Genomic DNA, 20,221 nt, shown 5'->3' on the forward strand with positions numbered 1-20,221 from the left:
TCAGTGGGTATGCCTTTTATGGCATGTTTATATAATGCAAAGTTCAACACTAATAGGACATTTAGAAGTGTGTGTATATATCTGTAAAATAAGCAAAGGGAGATGTCAGAAGGATTCAATTCAATGCAAAGAGACTACCCAGAAACTAGCAGTTTAAATAAGTGTTGAACAGAATACACAAAATATATTTTTCCACAATTGTTGAATTGTGCAATTATGTAGCTATGTGAAAAAAACCCATCCTAGAAATGTCCTTGGCAGTGAATGCCCACTGAAAGAAAAACATACATTTCTTTATGAAATGCAACAGCAGACATATCAGACCCACATCTCAGCGAGATGCAAGAGCTCTCAAGGAGAAGAAGAAATGTTTTCAGCTAGCCATGGCAGAAGCCTAAGGGGTAAATATTACTCAGTACCTGCACATCAAAAGCAGAGAGCCAGGGAAAAAGCAGTGCTTGATTGCAGAGCTTTTTTTGGCACTGTAGAGTTTGGAAAGGCATGCTTAGAAATTTCAAAGGGTAGCCTCTGTGCTCAGCTGTACAGGAAACCAAATACATTAACATCAGTCAAAACTAATTGTAAGACAAAAGTTTTTTAATTTTTTTTCTCAATAGAAAGAACTAAGCAAAGTCTCAAGTGCCTGCTTAAGCTGAGAGACAAGAGTTTTTCCAGAAACTTTGTCAAAATCCTTTTTCTGAACATTTTCAAGTAGCAAATTCATTGTGTGAATGTTTAACTGTAGACAAGAAAAAGAAATGTTTAACTAGAAAACAAAAGGCAGGCAGTCCTCCTAGAAGGAACTGCAATACCTGAAGGCTGCATTATCATAAATAGCTAAATTTTGGGAAAAGATCAAAAGGTGGATGTTCCTGAGCTTTTTCTATTGGTAAAGTGGCAGCTTTCAAGCTGTACAGCTATGTGAGATGTATTTCCATTTATTCCTCAGCCTGGCTGGAGAAACAGCCTCTGATTGAGTCACTGCTCATATCCTGCCCTGCTCCAGCACTTCCTCATTCACAGCAGAAGCTCCTCGCAGCAGCACGTTTGGATCTCGGAACGTGCCGAGGAGCACGGGCAGATTCCACAGAGGTAAGTAAGAGATCAAGTTTTCTATTTTGGATGAGAAAGTGCTAAAATTACAGTATTTGGGCTACAGGGTTTGGCTAAGGTCTTTTACACTTGCTTCACATGATCTTTCCATGGGGAAAAATGAAAAAGAAACAGCGTGGATTTGGCTTGGGGTTTGTTTTGTTTTTTTTTTTTTCCTTTGTCATGACAGTTTGCTAGAGTGGAAAAATTACAGATTGAGGGGGTTCCCAGCTGGGGTGTGCAAAATGGAAAGCGAACCTACCACTAAAACAAAAGGCATTTCCAACTACTTTTCTCACTGAGCACTGCTTTGCCTTTATTTCTGCTCTTTTTGCTTTTCCTTAGTCATCGAAGTGGCGCACTGGCAGAAGCGGCTGTACAGGGAGTCTCAGTTTAGTGAAATTCAGAGGACAAACACTGGGCTGAAAACAATCAAATCAAACTTTCTGCCTCAAAATGTCACCTGAGCAAGAGCAAAAGCTCGAGACATTCAGCATCCTAGAGGAAAGGGAGCTCCAGGCAACTTCTTGGGTTCTCAGTGGTCGCTGTTCACAAACTGGCAGAGAGGAGCAGCAGCTAAAAAGGAAGGCAAGAGGTCCCAGGGTCCAGGCTGCAGGTAGCGAAGAAGTCAAATGCAAGAGTGACAAGACTAGAAAGAGGGCAAAAAACTGCACAGGAGGGTTTTCCCAAACTGAGTCACTGTGGTTTCTATTACAAGTGGTGGTGGAGTTTGGGAAAAAAAAAAAAAAAAATTCTGTTGCACAAATAGGCTCCAGACAAATGTGGTGCCTTGGTTTTGACAGATTTACATTATAATAATTTAAAAACAAACCACAAAAACTACACACGCCAGTCCCTATAACACGATATTTAAAACAACTTTCCTATCTTAAAATCTAGTTTTATTCTTGGTAGATTGTTGCTGCCTTTAGAGGGGACTGTACCCACCAAATTAATGCAGGGACAGAGAAAAGTAGGAGAAATACACCTGGAAAAAGTACAGAGCAACAGATGCCACAAGTCCAATTTTTCACACCACCTCCACGTGAACCTGGAACTCAGACCCCCTCAAGAGCCACTTCAGGCTAGATAATCTTGCCTTTTTGAAAGCTAAATAGAAATGTTTTACCAGTTGACTAAAAGTGAATCCTGAGGAAGAAGTGAAATGACAGAGCTATAGATTTCAGTTCTCATTAAATCAAAAAACTTGCCATTTTTTGGAATTTATTGTGGTAACACAAGTGTAAGTAGGGCAAATGTAAAAATCAGCACAGATTTTTCATTCCAGATAAAATAGTTATCTATTTCCAGAAAGGGAAAGGAGATGAGAGGAAATTTTCACCTCCAAGTGCTCTTCTTGTAATACAGATAAGCTTATTAAAATATTTGGCAAGATAAGTATTACAGAAGATTATCTTATCAGCTTTCCCCATTTGGGAAAGCCCTAAAAAAAGATTGCATAGGTGTATACTACACTCAGGAGACATCTTTTGATAGAAAAGTCACCAGTTCTGCACATTTTTTCTCCAGAGAAGCCAATCAGTGGTCGGTGGGAGGTGAGGGATGGGTGGGAGAAGAACATTTCACTCTACAAAAGAAAAAACATATATTCTTTAAGAAAAAAAAAGAAAAAAGCCAACATACAGGTGCAGTGAACTCTTTAGGAGGCTTCTTGGATTTTCCCACCTTATCAAGGTAAACGCCATCTACAGTTTTCTGCTAACATAAAACAGAGAGACCTGGTGGAGCAGATCCAGAAGAAGCCCACAAAAACAGTCAGTGCTGGAACACCTCTCCTCTGAACACAGGCTGAGAGAGTTAAGGTTGTTCAAGGGCCTGTAGTGGCAGGACAAAGTACAACAATTTTAAACTGAAAAAGGGTAGATGGAAGTTGCACACAAGGAAAAAATTCTTTACTGTGAGAGTGATGAGGCGCTAAAATGAGTTTCCCAGAGAAGTCGTGGATGTCCTATCCTTGGGAACATCCAGGCCAGGTTGGATGTGTCTCTGAGCAGCCTGGTCTAGTAGAAGATGTCCTTGCCCATGGCAGGGCGTGTTGGAAGATGATGATCTTCCAGGGTCACTTCCAAATCATTCTATGCTTCTATGATGAGTACTTCAGAGTCCTTTGAAAGAGTTTAGCTGGTTTGTCTTTCACACCCTTCTCACTTTCCTTTTCTGAACTGTGTTACAACCTTCCCTCCCTCTCAGGACAAAGCAGCTGCCTCCTTTGGAAACTGAGCATCCCTGAACAGCCACCAAAGGTGACAGTCCAGGTGCTGGAACATGTCCATGACTGAGCTTTGGTTCAGCAGCAGGTGAGAGAAATATGGGGAGGAAAGGAAAATGCATATAAACTATCCTCTGAGCAGCGAGATACTTTTCTGCTTCAGTGCATTAAATACACATGCTCAGTGAAGTATGTTCACAGGTGTGTATCTCACTGAACACTGATAATTTTCAGGGGCATTTGGGGATGTGTATACATTGTGAATGTACCTGCAGTTATATTTTTCAAAGCAGCCTGAGCCTCAGAGACTTCCATTCATTGATTTCAGTTCACATCTGCTCACATGTTTTTAAAACACCTCTACACCTTGAGGCAAATCCTAAGCCAGAACAGGGTGTGGAGCAGAGGTGCCTGTGCTAACAGGAGTTGCAGAAATGCTGCTGTCTTACTGCAGCACTGCATGGGCGTGAACTCCATGTGCTGAAGGGCAGTTATTAATTGCATCACTCCAATACCCAAAGTTTCACTCTAAATTCAATTCTGTTCTATGAGAAAAGAACATTGGTGAGTGGTGTAATCCAGTGTTTGCTTGGTGTAGTTGAAGAATGCAACTTCATTACAGAATGGGAAGATTGGAGAAAACAGGCAAATTATTCATCTAGATAACGGTGATGGGTTATAAGCTATAGGGTTCTAATTTTTAAATTATTTCTACAGCTTAGTTTTGCATGTGTTTTCCTCTCACACCACTTCATGCATATGTTACCATGCCATTTTCAATATTATTTTATTCCACTTATAATTTCCTTGCAAGGCTGCTGAAAAGAGCACACTAAATGAGACTAAGGAGATTACTGTTTGCTTGTTTATTTTTTTTATATAGCCTCCCATCAGTTTATGAATATAATTAATTAGTTGTACAGTCCAAACACATTTCTCAACTAAGTGCATTTAAGTGCAATCTCCAACTCTGGCTTCTCTTCTAACATTTGAGCACTCCATGTCATGTGCTTAAATTCTGAACCAGAATTTTTTTTAAAAGCAAAATTTCTTTCAGCTTCTTTGTCAATAGTCTTGCCAGCCCGATGATTGCTGTCAGCACAGAGAGATCAGAGCTAGAGCCAAGCAGATCCTTCCCATTGTGTCTCCAAAGAGGACTGATTTATTTTGACATCAGCAAAGGGAAGAGCATACAGAACTCCATATACTACCTCTTTGAGGTAGACCAGCTTAAATGAGGTTGTTCCTCTTATCCAAATGCAATTTTTTATCCAGAGGATGACATTTTCTTTAAATAGCAGTAGCAGTGATGAAGGGAAAAAAGGAGATGCCCAGAAGCATTTGAGAAACCTGCAAGGTGAGAAGAAATGGAGACAGGAGAGTCGCCACTTTTCCAGTTCTACCACAGATCCAGCAGGGGCCATTCCATTAATTCATTCCCATACACTCCTCACTCACTCATAGTGATGTTTCTGAAGACTCAGGCTGCAAGCTAAGTTTTTCTGGCAGCCGCCAGGACTATAGGCAGCACTGTACTTACACTTCTCTGAGAATTTTGAAATCAAAGCATGACCCTGTATGAATCTAAAAGCCCATAGTGATAGGTTCTATAGAGCAGAGTCTGTCAGAGCTTCTACTGTCTCCTGTAACAAAATCAATATTCTTTTACAGAATGATTTGTTTAAGATGAGGAAGAATTTGTTTTTTACAAGAAAGTCTGCAATGACATGTAAGGATGGGAGTGAAAGCTCTCTGGGGTCCCCATGTTGTGTTGCATCTCTTGTACTTTTTAAATCCTCTGCTGGGAAAGGGAGCAGGGGCATGAAACTAAAAGCTTTAGGGCTAAAAGATTTTCCTGGAAAGGTCCCCCTCTACAAGACAGCTATGCCAAGCTAGAGAATCAGAGGTCTGAATTTAATTTCATCCCTAGGGCCCATGTAAGTCCCTGTGCTGCAATACATTTTACTATATCCTCCCCCATTTCTTCACTCACCACAGAGGAATGAAGCAGAAAATCATGTGTTGATTTGTACTGGAGTGTTGCCATCCATCCAGTAAGTGCACTCTGGGGAAGCCTAATTCCATAAACATTGCTTGGTCCCACACTTGGCATCTATTAAAGCCAAGGAAAGCAGCAGTGCCTTGCTGAGCACAGACTCCTTTTATGACACCAGGACAGAGCTGCACAAATACCTGGATGAAACCTTCAGAGTCTCAAACCAAAACATCTAATTAAAGAGCTAGCAGGGTTGTATGGTAGGTCTGTCTAGGGGATCTTTGAATTTCCTCATGGGAAACTTCTGTCCTCAAAGATTATCCTCCACACAGTTAATTTCACCTTTTGAGAACCTCTCTGTGGCTTCAATTTTCACAGTGGTCATGGAACGAAGCCATTTTATTACAGGTGTTTTCCAAATACTGCTTACACAGACACTGAACAACTCAATTCAGGTTGAGCTGGGTCCTGCACGAGCTGATCCCAGTCAGTGCAGCTTTGCTGGCGTGACAGGGGTGGCAGAGTGTCCCTGTCTCAGCCCAACCCCAGATGTGCCCCACACCTCACAAGGGAGAGAAGGATCTAACTTAGAATAGCCTTGGTTAAAATACAGCTTTATTAGCTTGGCTGCTATTTTCTCCTATTCTTCTGTGTTGAGAGATGCACAAACGAGTTCACACTCAGAAATAGCTCTCATGCCAAGGGTTATCTCCAAGGGTAAATGGAAACTTCAGCTTCAATGTGCCTTGCGTTTGCAGGCCATAAAATGCAGGGATCTGGGGATGAAGCAGCTGTAAGAGCCAGCTCAGTGAGGTAACACAAATCATGGCAAGCTCACCACTGACTCCCTACCAGCGAGGTGTGGATCAGAGATACCCCATATCTTTCTCAGGTTAGGCCAGGGCAAGTATTTCATCTTGGGTGCTACAGAATGGAGTCTGCAGGGCCCAGACATTTGTCATCCCTGAGAAACTACACAGAAATAGGATTGCTAGAATTTCTGAAACCTGTGTTATGTTTCAGAGCTGCTCTGAGGTGTTCAGTATCCTTCAGCTGCCAATTCAATCTCTCAGATCTTGAGTGAGTGATTATAGAAAGGCCAACATGTAACACTCTTAATTCAGTCCTCTAAATAAACAGTCCTGGAAGTACCGAGGTCAACTTTGAGTTTCTCACAATCTGAGGCCTTGAAAAATACAAACTTAATAATGCTCTTCAAATCCCATCTGGTAGCAGGACAGGAATGTAAGGGCTTTGGACCACAAATACGAAATCAGTATTTTGACATCTAGAGAAGATTTCTGTGAGTGCTCCAATGAAGTGCTTCAAAACTAGGTCATGTAAACTTCTCATACCTTGAGTACTTCCTATAAATAATTTCTTCCTTGGACTGAACCCAGAAGCTACTACTTTGTTTAACAATTGTCCATCAAAGCACAGGAAAAATCACACCAAATAAATACTAGTTAACTTTCTCCAAATGTATCAGCAATGGGAGGAAAAAAAAAGCCCAACCTGTTCCATGACATTCTCACAAATGGACATTTGTGCCTGCAGAGAGGGCAGCTGTAGTGTTTAATGCCATTCCATAGTGCTCTAAAGATCCAAACACAATTCTTTGTTTGCCTGCACTATAATGAGGCCTCAGGATCTTTGGCAGCTGCCTGTAAAATATGCACAATGCCATAAATAATCCATTAGCACTTGGTACTTTCCCATCTGAGGACATCACATCCCTTTTCCTTTGAGAGTTAGGAATGCAGTAGGTGGCACAGAAGTCTTACCCAACACTCCTCCCCACTGCCCCAGCTGAAGTTACAAGATGCAGTTTGGGTGAGAAGTAGGTAATTGCCACATTCCTATCAAGGATCAGTCAACTCAAGTTCCTTTTGAATGCATCAGCTCTTTTTACCAATAAGCAAAGGCAATTTGGAGAAGGAGTCCTGCCTCTCCAAATCAAAGGTTCTGTGCAGTTTTCACCTCAAGTTTAGTCATTTCTGAAGGCCCAAGTCTGGCCATCTCTTACCAGAAATACTCAGAACTCAAGCTTTGGGCACATTGAAAAGATGTTTTTTCATGAAGGGCTGGTAGCAAGAAAGGATGTGAATTCAGGCAGTCCAGCTGTGGGAACAGCAAAGACTCACTCAGTTGCTACATCTGCCTAGAGTAAAAGTTGCTACATCTGTCTAGCAAATTGCAATGACAAAAATCCTCCTGGCTACAGCTTTGTTAGACATCTCCCAGAAGTGCCTGAAGTGCCTGCTTCCCTAGAATCTGATGGCAAAGTGGAAAAATAAATTGTTTACTTTGGTAGCAACAGCTGTACATTGAATAATGTGTTTTATGAGAGTTGAATTGTGTTGGAAAAGCACTGCCAAGTACTTTGAGACATGCAAATAAGGACATCCCTTTCATCCAAACAAAATATTCACAGCATACTACGAGATGCCAAAAGACCCCAGCCAGATAGGATTCTGCCTCTAACCTGCACATGAATAAATAATAAAGTATTTAACCTACTATTTTAAACATTTTGTGCAAGAATAGAATGAAGGAATGTAGTCTTTTCATTAGAAAAGACTTAACTAGAGAAACACAGAGATAAACAATGATCTCTCACATATATAGAAACAGTTCCTTCAGCTGATACTTTACACATCTTGCTTTCACAGAAAACAGGTTTATCCTCTGGTGTTTACAGTTCTCAATTTGTATGATATGAGAGAAAACTGAGATCCTGTCTCTGATTTAGGTCTATTTGCACCTTAGGAGATCACTAGAGCAGAGAATATCAGAGGAGCTTGAGGGTAACCAGTTTAAAAGTTATCACAGCTTGGGTGCTCAACATTTTTGTCATGACTCTAGGAAATGTGGACAGAGACATTTGAGAGGGCTGGCCCTGACACTACACAGCCATAACCATCTGCTCAGTCATGGATGGCCTCATGAATGACACTGGTTCTCTGGTATCCCAGGAGAAGACAGAGATACCAGATCACAGCTGTGGAGCTACAACCTGTTCCTGCCATTGCAGAAGCAGGTGCTGGATCATTCTGGGGAAAAAAAAAAAAAATCTGGTGTGAGATAGCATCAGAAGATTTCACAGGGTGTTAATCAATGGAAAGGAAAGAGCATGAGTTCAAGGGAAGGAAGGATGAGTGTTGGGAGCAGGAGATGTCACACAAGTAGTGCTTCAGTCAGAGCACTGTCAAGACGTCTCAACAACACTGGTAAAGGTAAATGTTGCTGTTTTGGAAAGGAAAGGGCTCAGTCATCTGGGGAAAGGCAAATTCTAAAGACCCAGCTGTGGGTCAGTGCAACGCTCTGCTGAATTTTCAAGCCTTGTGTGGGTCGTGCATTTCACACCCTCAACTTCCACCTCAGGGCTAGTTGAAAATAGGCTCCAAAACAAAGCTCACCTAAAACTTGCACAGGGGGATTTCCTACATTGAAAGTGTAGAACCACAAAGAGGTCGGGCTGATCTTTCATAGCATAAAACCTCGTGGTCCTGCACAAACTGCTGCTCTTTCTTTTCAAGTCATTGCTTACCAACATGCTCCAAACAGCACAAGCATCTAAAAAAGATGCTCTTTGGCATCTCTGACAGTGAGAAATATTTTGTTTGGTGCACTCTATTCTGCAAAAAAGACAAGCCAGCAGCGACCCATGTGCTGTTCCCCTGCTGTAGATGCAGCTGCCTGCGTGGCCAGACAGTTTCCTTTATAAAACAATCTCACACAGTCGATCCAGTGACTCACTGTTGAGATACTTGGTTTGGGCCCAGGACCATATGTAAAGGGACCTCCACCACAGCCCACAGGATGACCCTGTGGCCCCTCAGGATGACCCTAGCAAGTGGCCACCAGATGCTATTGCAACACACAACATCTGGGCAGAATGTATTAGCCTGATATTAACTGATTTCAGATACCGAAATCTGGCTGATTTCAAATATTCATTATCCAGCCTACTTACAGCTGTGTTCTATTTTCAGATGAAAGAGTATTGTTCTCTCTGGATTTAAACATACTGATGAGAGAGTTATGTGGCTACAACCAAAATAAGCATCCTCTGAAGTAAGTTCATTACCAGAGCTCCCTTCTCACTGAAACATTTCACCTTAGAAGAGCAAAGTAAAGGCTATTTTAAAAGTCAGTAATTTTTAATACTTGTATCCCCTCCTAGTTCTTGGAAGCCATAATAAATTTACATATTGGGTTGTGATCATCAGTTGTTAAGTTCAAGGACCAGCTTAACTTTTCCCATTCTATCACAACTCAAAGATCAGAGCCAGCCAATTGCACAAAGATGTAATTAACAGTTCACAACCTGGTTTCTTAAGAGGAGTAAGGTTTGTGGGATCAAGCAAAATACCTGCTTAATTCCTCCCTCTTCCCCCCAACAACTTTTGTAGCCCTTTAACAAATCTTGCAAAAAAAAAAATTAAAATTCCAAAGAGATTCTCTTCTCAAGGCAAGACAAAAGACATAACTAATACAGTCCTGTAAAGTTACCTCTTGAGTCCAGGGAATTTGTGTTAGAGGGCAAGAGCATTAACATCAAGAGACATCAGAAAGCCCACACCAGAATTCATCTGCCCTTTCTGTGCACTTTTCTCACAGCAGTTATGGAACAACAGTTTGCCTTACCTTGACACAGTCTATTAAGGAATGCAACATCTAATACAAAACATTTCTATGTCAGCTGTTGCTGTCTCTCAATTCTAAAACCTTTGTAAAACCATCTGTAATGCTGCTGTAGCTGGATTTTCTATTCTCTCTTTAGTTACTCCAGATAAGGGCTCGAAAGAGTTGATTTGCAATAGGAAAGGGAAGAAAAAGAAATTGCAATAAGAAATGTGACAGCAATAGAAATTGTAGCTTCTATCTCACACTGTTCCTTTGCTTTCTCCCACGGGAAAAGACCTTTTACTGTCCACTAGGGGAAAGGGGAGACCAGGAATGGGAGGAGCTGGGTTTGGATTTTTAAAACCAGAGCTGTTGGTCATCTTCCAATTCTAGAAGAGCAACACTTCAGCCAAGTACAGCTTTCATTTAAAATATCATTAAAAAAAAAAAAAAAAAAAAAAAGTCCTGCTGAAGTCCTACAGTCTCCAACAGGAAAACCAAGGCACTGAACCGCCACAGAAAAAGCAAAAGTAACACACAGCCCTTCCCCACCAAGACACATGCACAGATAATAATGAAACAAGTTTCAGTAGGTCCCCACATGGACCTAAAGGAGAGAGCAGGTAACATGAATATTAATTTACATCTACACAGCCATGGGAAGCATAGGGCACTGTTGTCAGAAAAGGGTAGGAGGGAAAATGCCATCTCTTTCTCATGCCATGGTTCTGAGCAGAAAACTGTAGGAAGAAAACACAAATGGTCTTTCAGAGAGGTTCAAAAGAAAGGAGGAGTTCCTTAGTTTGCTTCCAAACCCAAAGCCTTTTACTTTGAAAAGCAGCCAGCACCTCCCTGTGCAGCTGTGATGAGACTCAGGGGTAAAAAAATGCTATTAATGCTATTGCATTAATAATAGAAATTGCTCTTTCGCTGGTGGGACAAGCATAAGACAAGATCTGATCATCCTTATACAATGCTTAGGAGATGGGTGCTCCAGATAGAAAATCATTTGGCTGAGCTAAATGTGAAGGAGGCATTTAAAAGACCTGAAAGCTTTAAGAACACTGAGAAACATTCCAGAGCATGAGGCCTGAAGGAAGTGCTTATGGTCCCCATTCTTCCTTCTCCTGTTTACATAAATTGACTGTTACAGACATTTTCTTCAGACAAAAAAAAAATGCATCCACCTCAGTTATGAAGCCAAAAGTCTACAGTCCTTCAGCACCTGGGCAGAATATCTCTGTATGACTGTTCTGCACTTGGAACAATTATTTACAGATCAGCAAAAGAACCATGGAGTGCTTACAGGCATTTTTAAGGGCCTGTGCTTGGGATCCTGTTCATAACTACCTCTGGCAAACAGAGGTTAATTGGACATTAATATTACCCTGGTTGTAACACAGCCTTACAACTGGAAGCTTTCTGCCCCAAAAGCAGAAAGAGCAGAGCCTTTTAAACCTACCAGAGCAGCTAGGTTTAAAAGACTGGGTAGACCTCAGCTTCATAAATATTTCCAAAAAGCAGAGGTTGGGAAAGCAACTCCATGGAGAAAAGGGGTTCAGGCTTAAACCTGCAATATTTGGCAACTCTCAGTCTTATTTTTGTCACTGGTTCAAGAGTCCTTGAACCACCATGACTAGTACAAAGTATTCTATTTACTAGTGCAAAGTATTCTATGAATACTTTGTGCTTTACAATGGGCATCTGTGGAAAAAGCCAAGTTGGGCTCCTGGAGAAGGGAACAGATTTTCCATTTATTAATTATTTACTCATCTGGTTTTTTTCCTTGCATAAAAAGGTGCCACTGGAATCTGCAGAAATATCAGAGGTAATTCACCAGCACACCAGTGGTACTGGGTACATACTATGAATTACTTGGGAAAAGTTATCCTATAAACAGCTCCTCTCTCCTCAAAGTTCTCACAAACTGCAGTTGCATATCTGTTTATAAGAATTGTGAGAAAAAAAAACTCAAATAAAACCCAGACACCTCCACTTTTATTTTAAAAGAGCAATGCTCCTTGAGAGACCAGCTCAGGCAGGGCAGGGTTCCTTAGCTCTGACATCAGTGAGCTAATAATTATTATTGATTGGCCCCAGGATTTGTTACAGGTCTATAAAAACTCGTAATGAATAGTTGCTCATAAACATGTTCAAACAACCATATTTAGTAGCTGAGCAGAAAAACACTGATGTGACACAGGTGGTTTCTCTTTCTCAGAGGAGCTGTTCTCAGGGTTTATCTTCCAGGTGTACAGACATTCAGTCAGTTCAGTCACAAGTGAACATTAATCAAGGCTGGTGTAACTTTTCTTGGCTCTTCCTGGAGAATAATCTCAATTTCTTTCTCTTCTCTCACCCTGAACTTCTATTTTCAGATCCACCATTCCACAGCATTTCCACATCCAGTGCAGCAGCTTCAACAGCATATGCTGCTAATTAGCCTCATTTACCTGTGAGGCTCATCAATTTGTTGAACAATACTTAACTCCCTCCTGTCAAACAAAAACATTTTCTAAACTTGGTCCAAATTTCTTTCCCTTCTCATCAGACTGCAAATATAAATAGAATTATTTTGGCATTACAAGTTAGGGATGAGATATGTTGTCCTAAAAGGTCTGATAGAGGAAAAAATTAAACTGGCTGTTGAGCCTTAGTGGGATTGCTGTATGTATCACTAACAACATCTTGTAGAAAGAACCTCTTTTTGAGACATTATGCAAATAAAAATTGCTAAAGGAAGAAGAGGAATCACAATAAGGAAAAGAAACTGGTAATCCTGGAGCTTCTTGCTAGCAAAAATAAACATCTGCATGTCAGGATTTTCCCTACTTTCACAGTATTGGGCTGGAAAGTCATTTTGGAGAATAGAAATTCTCTGACAGTGTGTTACACTTCCTCCTACATAAGGCATCAAACAAAAGTAATAAAGGCATTTTATTGACTACTCTGTCAGCTGAAAGCAGTCTCTTTAGCCTGAAATAGTTTCCATACTGCTTCCTAAGAAATTCCCCCAAAATTTCCCTTTCTTCCTCTCCCTTGTGAATAGGCTATATCTACTACCTGAACTCAAAACTTCCAAGGGAGGGAGTTTTTCTCTTTCCTTCCTTGGGCTGATAACATTTTCCAAGGGGGTTTTATAATCCTGGCCCAGCATGAAAGGTAGCTGCAGACAGGACAGGAAAAAACCTACACTTTTAAAACTGATAATTTTGGAGCTTTATAATTTTAACAGCTCAGTACTGTTCATAGGATGGTCTGGGTCTTAAGGGATCTTAAAGATCATCTCATTCAAATCCCTCTCCATGGGCAGGAACATTTTCCACTAGGCTGGGTTGCTCAGAGCCTCATTCATCCTGACTTCGGGCTCTTACTTAGTGTTCAGTAACTCAGTTGTTGCCAATTACATCCTCTCAAGTTTTTCTTGCCCTTTCCATCATTTCAGGCAGCAATAACCTCTTTACTCTGTTTTTCCAAGAAGGCTGGACCAGCCTCGTACACACACATCTAGCTGGGCATGCACCTTGTCCCTCTGTGGGAGCTTAGTAACAAAGGAAGAGATCAAATAATTGTGTGATTTCCATGCAAGCAGTGGGGCTCAGCCCATTGAATGATGGAGCTACAAACTATTTGCAGAAATTTAAACTAGGTGGAGAAACTGCAGCGTAGAGAGGTTTCTGCAAGTAACAGACTTACAACAGGATTAGGCTTCCATCTTCATTTTTAACAAGACAAAATTATTTCACCTAAGGGAATCTCTAATCCAGGTGGCACAAAGGCACTTTTAAGGCAAATAGTAACTATGATAGTAGTAAACTAGGCCATGAGACAAAAAGCAAGGAGAAATACCTGCCAACCACACCCATACTATGCAAGAACTTCCCATACATTTCAATCCATTTTGGTCCTTCTTCCCTGTATCTGCCTTATGAGGAGTTGTACGCAGGAATTCGTACCTTTTGACATAATTAATAGATAGTTCATGTGTGGAAGGCCAGAGCAAAGGTAGTGAGGTATTTTTATTTCACCCATCTTCTCTCCTACTCCAATAAGTTCCTCCCCATTTGTATCTAGCACGAGCCACACACACACCCAGTCAGTAAGAAGGCTAAGTAATCATTTCAGAGATTATGGCACACTTGACAGAAGTCAAGGTCTCAGACTGGATCATCACTCTTCAAAACCAGGTCTCATTTTTACATCTCCAGATTATCCACTTTAGAAGTATTAGTATTGATCAGTGTTGTATTAATCCAAACATTGTCACCGATATCAGTTAAAGCAATAATGCCTCCAGGACTCTTTACATAATTTAATCTAAGGATCAGCTTAGCTGCTTGGTTGTTGAGTACTCCAGAGTCAGGCAATACCACTGATTTAAGGGATAGTTTGAGTAGATGCCAGAGGAACAAAAGACCTCAATGAAGAAAAATAATTAAATCCTCATTTCCATATTAAAATTCCAGCCTACAATACCTCTGTAGATTAAACAACACTAAAATAAACTATGATACAGGGAGCACTAGAAGCAGATGTTCAGGTAGGAACTGCCTCCAAAATAAGAAAAAATACATAACACAGATTCAGCTGAGTGAACCCTGGTCTCTTTCTGCAATGTCACTTGGGAGCTACTTCTTTAACGCTACAGTTTCCTAAAAGGTAAAGCCTCACATACCCATGCCTTTTTCACATAACTGTAATGTCTTGAAAGAAGAGCTCTTTATTCTTGGCAAGAATAACTTATTCATCAAAAGAGAAAAAAATATTTTGTTGGAACTGGAAGATAAAGAGCAGTGGAAACTCTCAGAAAAGCAAAAAGGAATTGAGAAAAAGAAGAACTTTTGTGGGACCTATCAGAAGGACTTTACAAAAAGGAACCATGGCTTTTTGGTCTCATTCCAGAAGCTTCATCAAAGGGCAGGATACCACCAGTCACAAGGAATAAATCTCACCCACGAGCACGAGGGTCAAGGAGGGGATGCACCTCACACTGCTTAGGCTGTGCTCCCTGAGATGCCACAGAGTGTCAGGTCTGCAGAACTCCATCCCAGGAAGGCTTAGGACACAGAAGACAAGATAGGTGGGGCTGGGAACACTCACTAGGGAATTAGAAGAAATCTGTCCCTATGCCAAGAGTCTTTCCAACAGGAAGAAAGCAAATGGAAGGCACTGTCCTGCCATACAGCAGCAGCATTCTCTTCAAAAGCTAAATGCTCAATGTGGCACAAAAGTTCTCACAAAGAAAATAAAGCATGTCTTAAGAGAACGGGATGAGGGCCCACTACTGAAAATTAAGAGAGATGTCAGGCCAAACTGCCTAACACTGCCACCACAAGCAGAAGATCCACAACATCCCTCTGGAACAAGCATGAAAATCCTCCTCATTTTTAGATTTGCTTTCACACAAGGCAGTAGAGCAGATGGCAGACAAAATTTCTCCGGAATAACAGCTGGAAATATAGGTGCCATGGATCTTGACCATCTGAGAATTCAATCTGACCAGACTTAACATGAAGCCACCAAATACCCACAAGGCTGTAGCATCATTTGCTCAGGGTTGAATTCTGTTCACTCATACCAAGAGCGTGCTTCCTTCCCCCCGAAACTTGAAACGAAAGGTGCCACTTTTAGCAACAGTCCCCTGAGCCACCAAGCTCTTCTCATTTTACAAAGCCACAGACTACTTCAGTTTAGTCTAAAAGCAATTTAGAATGGCTGTTCTGAAATCAAGAACACAGTCTAGTTTCCCAAGGCTTCCAGTCTGCTAAGTGTGCAAGGTCACACACAGTCCATTTTTGGCCAGACCCCTCTAGAGTTTTGCTATTTTCCTTCAAACCCTTGGGAAGATGTTTATTTCTATTTGAATTCTGGGAACTGATCCATTATAAATTGAAATTCCTGTTTTCCCTACACATTTTATTTCCATACACAGAGATAAATTCCTCTTTACCAAAGTTATTTATTTAAAAGCCAGGGAGGCTCATAAGTTCCTGCTGCAGGACCTGTATGTAGTACAGTGGAGCAAACAAGGGGCAACAGGGGTGGGAAGGGGTCTGGAGCACAAGTCTGGTGAGGAGCAGCTGAGGATGTTCAGCCTGAAGAACAGAAGGCTCAGGGAAAACCTTATCACTCTCTACAATTATTTGAAGGAGGCTGTAGCCAGGTGGGGGTCAACATCTTCTCCCAGACTACAAGTGACAGGATCAGAAGTGGCCTCAAGTTGCACCAGGGGAGGTTTAAATTAGATACTAGGACAAATATCTAAGGGTTATAAAGCACTGGAACAGGCTGCTTAGGGAAATGATGGACTCACTAGCTGTGGAAGTGGTTAGAAAATATGTAGAGGTGGCACTTGAAGGCATGGTTTGTTGGTGAGCACAGCAGTGGTGCTGGGTTGACAGTTGGACTTGATGATCTTAAAGGACTTTTCCAACTTTAATGATTCTTTGATTCTACAGCGTTCCACCAGGAGCAAACCCTGTACCATCACTCATTAATTCATTACTCCCAAGAAGGAAAATCTTTTCAGATCAGAAATGCCTTTGATAATATTTCAGTCCCCAGAGCCTGTTTGTGGTCCACATTAAGCCTTAAACAGGCCATGGGAAATTCCAGCACCATGGGGAAACACAGGAAAGCCCAAAGGCAGCACCCCACCCATCACCCCCACAGCTGGGCTGGTGTGACTGCAGCACAGGAGGGAGCATACATGGACTACATAGAGCCCCAGTGCACAGCAGATAAGGGCAAATTCAGAGAATTACAACTTTATAAAGTTGGCTAAAACAGACAAACCAGGCCAGCCACCCACAGCAGGACACCTGAAGATAAGGAACCCAATCCAAGACTCAGCTGTCCCTGCAGCAGATTTTGCAGCCTGGAGCCCCAGGCAGTCGCCCAAGGAAGCAGAGGACACTTCTTTCCACTGCCCTGAGCCACAAGGGTGGCTACAGAAACACTTGCTGCCATCACCCACAAACCTCCAGAAGATTGGTTTCAAATTAGGGCAATTTCAAAACCCAGAATCCTTGAAGAGGAAGCCACTGTTCTTTTTACTGTGGATTAGCATGTATCTCTCTCCAAAGATGTCTAAAATCTCTCTCCTTGAGCTAATTATAGGCGAGGCCTGTAAATGATGCCTCATGTTGTTTATAGGTTGCTTTCAGATAAGACCAGAAGTAATCACAGAGTTTCGGTACAGGCTGTTGCATCATAAAACTTTCTCTAAGAAACCAGGCTGCAATTTCCACTTGCAAACTCACTCATTAGCTTTCTATTAACTAATGGCTTTTGCCTAAAGGTAATAGGAGTGTTACTGCAGTTACATGAGAGAAATGACAGAAAATTGACTTGATGTGAGTAAGGAATAGTAAGTTTTCAGCTCAGGGTACACTTGGGATTTCACAAAGTCATGGAGAAAGATGATTCCCCCATACAAGCACAAGTAACAGCAGTCACTTTGCAGAAAACTGTTTTCAAAAGCCAAAAGGTATGCAAATGAGGGAGGGGAATAAAAAACATACTTGAAAAAAATTACCAATGACTAAGCTACCAAGCTTTGCCAGGTGCACAATGAGAAGCTTCCACCTTGGCAGCGGCCTTCATTTATCTGCTAGGTGATTTTGGCTAATCCTTTCATAATTACTGCTGCCTTCTCCATAATTACTTCTGCCTTCTCCACTGCTGTCTGCTCCACCTTGTATGACCATTCATTCAGTGCCCAGTGCTGGATGGTGCCAGGTGAAGTGGAAGAGCTGAAAAAGCAAATCAGTTCCTTCACTTTGTCTTGCCCACATAGTTCACAACCACTCTGATATCAGTGTCACACTCTGCGGTCACCACACAGGGAGAGTTTTAGTGCTCCCAAGAGCATTATAATGTCAACAGCAATTTTTCACCTCATCCCTCCTGCACTGGAAAGGGACAATTGGAATCCATTTGCTTTGGGACACAAAGCCCTGCCATTCTACTGGGAACATTAGGCTACTTCACTACTTGATTAATTTAATTTTAATGCAGGCTGAGTAGCGTGCTCAATACGTGGCCTTGCACATATGATGCAACTTTACAATTTAATCATACGCTTTACAAGTTAATCATACATTTTACAATTTAATCATATATTTTAATTGCAGCCAATGCCTTAGTTATTTCAGGTAGTTTAGTGTGTTAAAGAGTTACTAATTAGCATTTGAATTCTCCAGGAAGTGATTATTCATTGTAAAGCTTTAGTCAATTATTCTAACATCTGGAAAAAGAAAGAGTCCTAAATAATTCCTACAGCTGATTTAAATGATCAATAAATGTGTCAAATTTTAAATTTGAAAAAAAAAACAAAATTAGAAAGAAAAAAACTGTTCATTTCCTCACTTCCATTTCATTTAAACCAGAAATGGAAAATTAGAAAAATGAGATATCAAATAGAAACTGTTTTAAGTGCTTATCCACATGGTGCATGAAACATTTTACACCAGCTCAACTCAACAGACAGGAACAGATCTCTTCTTTAGGGTACTAGGAGTATCAAGTTAAGTCAGCTCAAACCAGAAAGAAATGTTATTTCAACTAAACAGTACTGAAGCTAGACCATCTGAAGCGTTCCTGTGGTTTGATTCTGCTTCCTTAAAAAAAGACCTGCACCGCTCTCTTCATGCACAAGCTTAACTTCAGTAGGGAAGTAACACCAGCATGTGGGTGGCAAGAGAGCTCAACATACACAATTCAGACACAATTTGGTATCACAACTCTGATCTCAGTCACTCCCCAGTCCAAAACTTCCAAAGGGGCATTTCTGAGAACCAGAAACTCCACAGGGATTCCGTGGGAGGAAGCCAGCCAAAGGCAGGGACACAAACAAACCAGCCGTGCTGGAACAACCACCAGGGTTTTCCTGGAGTCAGAATCAAAACTCTCAGAAAATTACTGCAGAAGAATTATACAGCTTTCAGGAGCTCTGCCTTGCCCCTTGGTATTTTGGCAGTCTTTTGTGGAATGGAACATCTGCACAAAGCTGAGAGGGAAGATAGACTCTTCTCTTGGCACAGGCAACCACGATGACAGGACACAGCCCCAGACTGCACCTGGGGAGGTTGAGGCTGGATGTCAGGAAGAATTTCTTCACAGAAAGGGTGGTTAAGCTTTGGAGTGGGCTGCACAGAGAGGTGGTGGAGCCCTGGAGGTGTTCAAGAAACAACTGGACATGGCACTGTGGTCTGCTGACAAAGGTTAGTCTATCTCAGAGGTCTTTTCTAATCTAAATGATTCTGTGATAGGAGTGACCATCAGTGCCTCAGTTTCATTGATAACAGGTAGGCAGGAAGGAAACAAATATGAGAATTTATTATGGGAATAAACTCCCATAAATGTATACCCTTGCCCAAAATATTAACCTCCTCACTGGGGAGAGAGGCAACCACAGGAGTCCAGCAGAGACAGGCAGGACACACTGTTAATTCAAAAAAAGCAAACAATGGCGTTTTTGTTTACCCCAGGAAGGGGCTACTGAGCAATTCATAAGCAGGGCTTGGCCATGAGGAGAGAGGGAAGAGCACAAATCCAGGTCTTGCTCACCCCAGGAATCCAGACTGTGCCAGGAGAACAGCACCAGCACCTTCCCCACACAGAGCTCCCTCAGTGGAAAGAGAACTTTGGCTAAACCACTGCTTCCACCATCAGAATCATCTCTGGAGCACACAGAGAGGAACAATCACTCAGATATTTGGACTCCTAAATCTACAAGATCCTATGAAGATGGCAAAAGGAAGGCCAAACTCCACATTTGTTCCCATCTACACTCCTGCTCCATTTTGGATTTTTTTCCTGAGAAAGTACCTGATTTAAAAGCCTCTTTAAAGAAAGTCTTTTCATTTTCCTACAGGCTTATTATTTTGTTCAGAGATGTGCAGCTTTGGTGGTATTTAGCAATTTGTAGGATGGTGCCTACACCTCCTGATAAATACAACACCCATCAGGTTTCTCCACTTTCTTTCCTCTCAGCTGGCTGCAGAACAAAAATCCCTTCACCAGGCTGAGAGCTGAGGGCTAGTCAGTGCAGGGCTTGTGACTCACATCCGTCCTACACAGGAAAATACATTCTCTGTATTGCAGGAGTGTTTGCAAAAGCAATCACACAGTGAATCTATATACATAGACTGTAAATAATATATACCCAGAAATTATATAATAACACACCATGTTTTACACACACACAGTGAAAGAAAACAGCAAATGAAGCAGCATTAAATAACCTATTCTCTTTTAAAAGGAAAACACCT

At 41.5% G+C, this 20,221-nt stretch overlaps 1 protein-coding gene across 3 annotated transcripts in view; it reads left to right on the forward strand.

Moving 5' to 3' along the window:
* The first annotated feature begins 319 nt into the window (after positions 1 to 319).
* LOC115496994 (myelin-oligodendrocyte glycoprotein) overlaps positions 320 to 20,221 on the forward strand; it is a 36,775-nt gene continuing 16,873 nt past the window's right edge. Inside the window, exons 1-3 of one of the 3 annotated variants that reach the window (XM_072935398.1) lie at positions 320 to 401; positions 950 to 1,092; positions 3,304 to 3,410. The gene's annotated coding sequence lies outside the window, so the exon portion shown is untranslated. The remainder of the gene's footprint in view (positions 402 to 949; positions 1,093 to 3,303; positions 3,411 to 20,221) is intronic. The other 2 variants (XM_072935399.1, XM_030283308.4) reach the window with 2 other exon arrangements.

This window comes from Taeniopygia guttata, chromosome 1 (assembly GCF_048771995.1).
Source record: "Taeniopygia guttata chromosome 1, bTaeGut7.mat, whole genome shotgun sequence".
NCBI classification, from domain to species: domain Eukaryota; kingdom Metazoa; phylum Chordata; class Aves; order Passeriformes; family Estrildidae; genus Taeniopygia; species Taeniopygia guttata.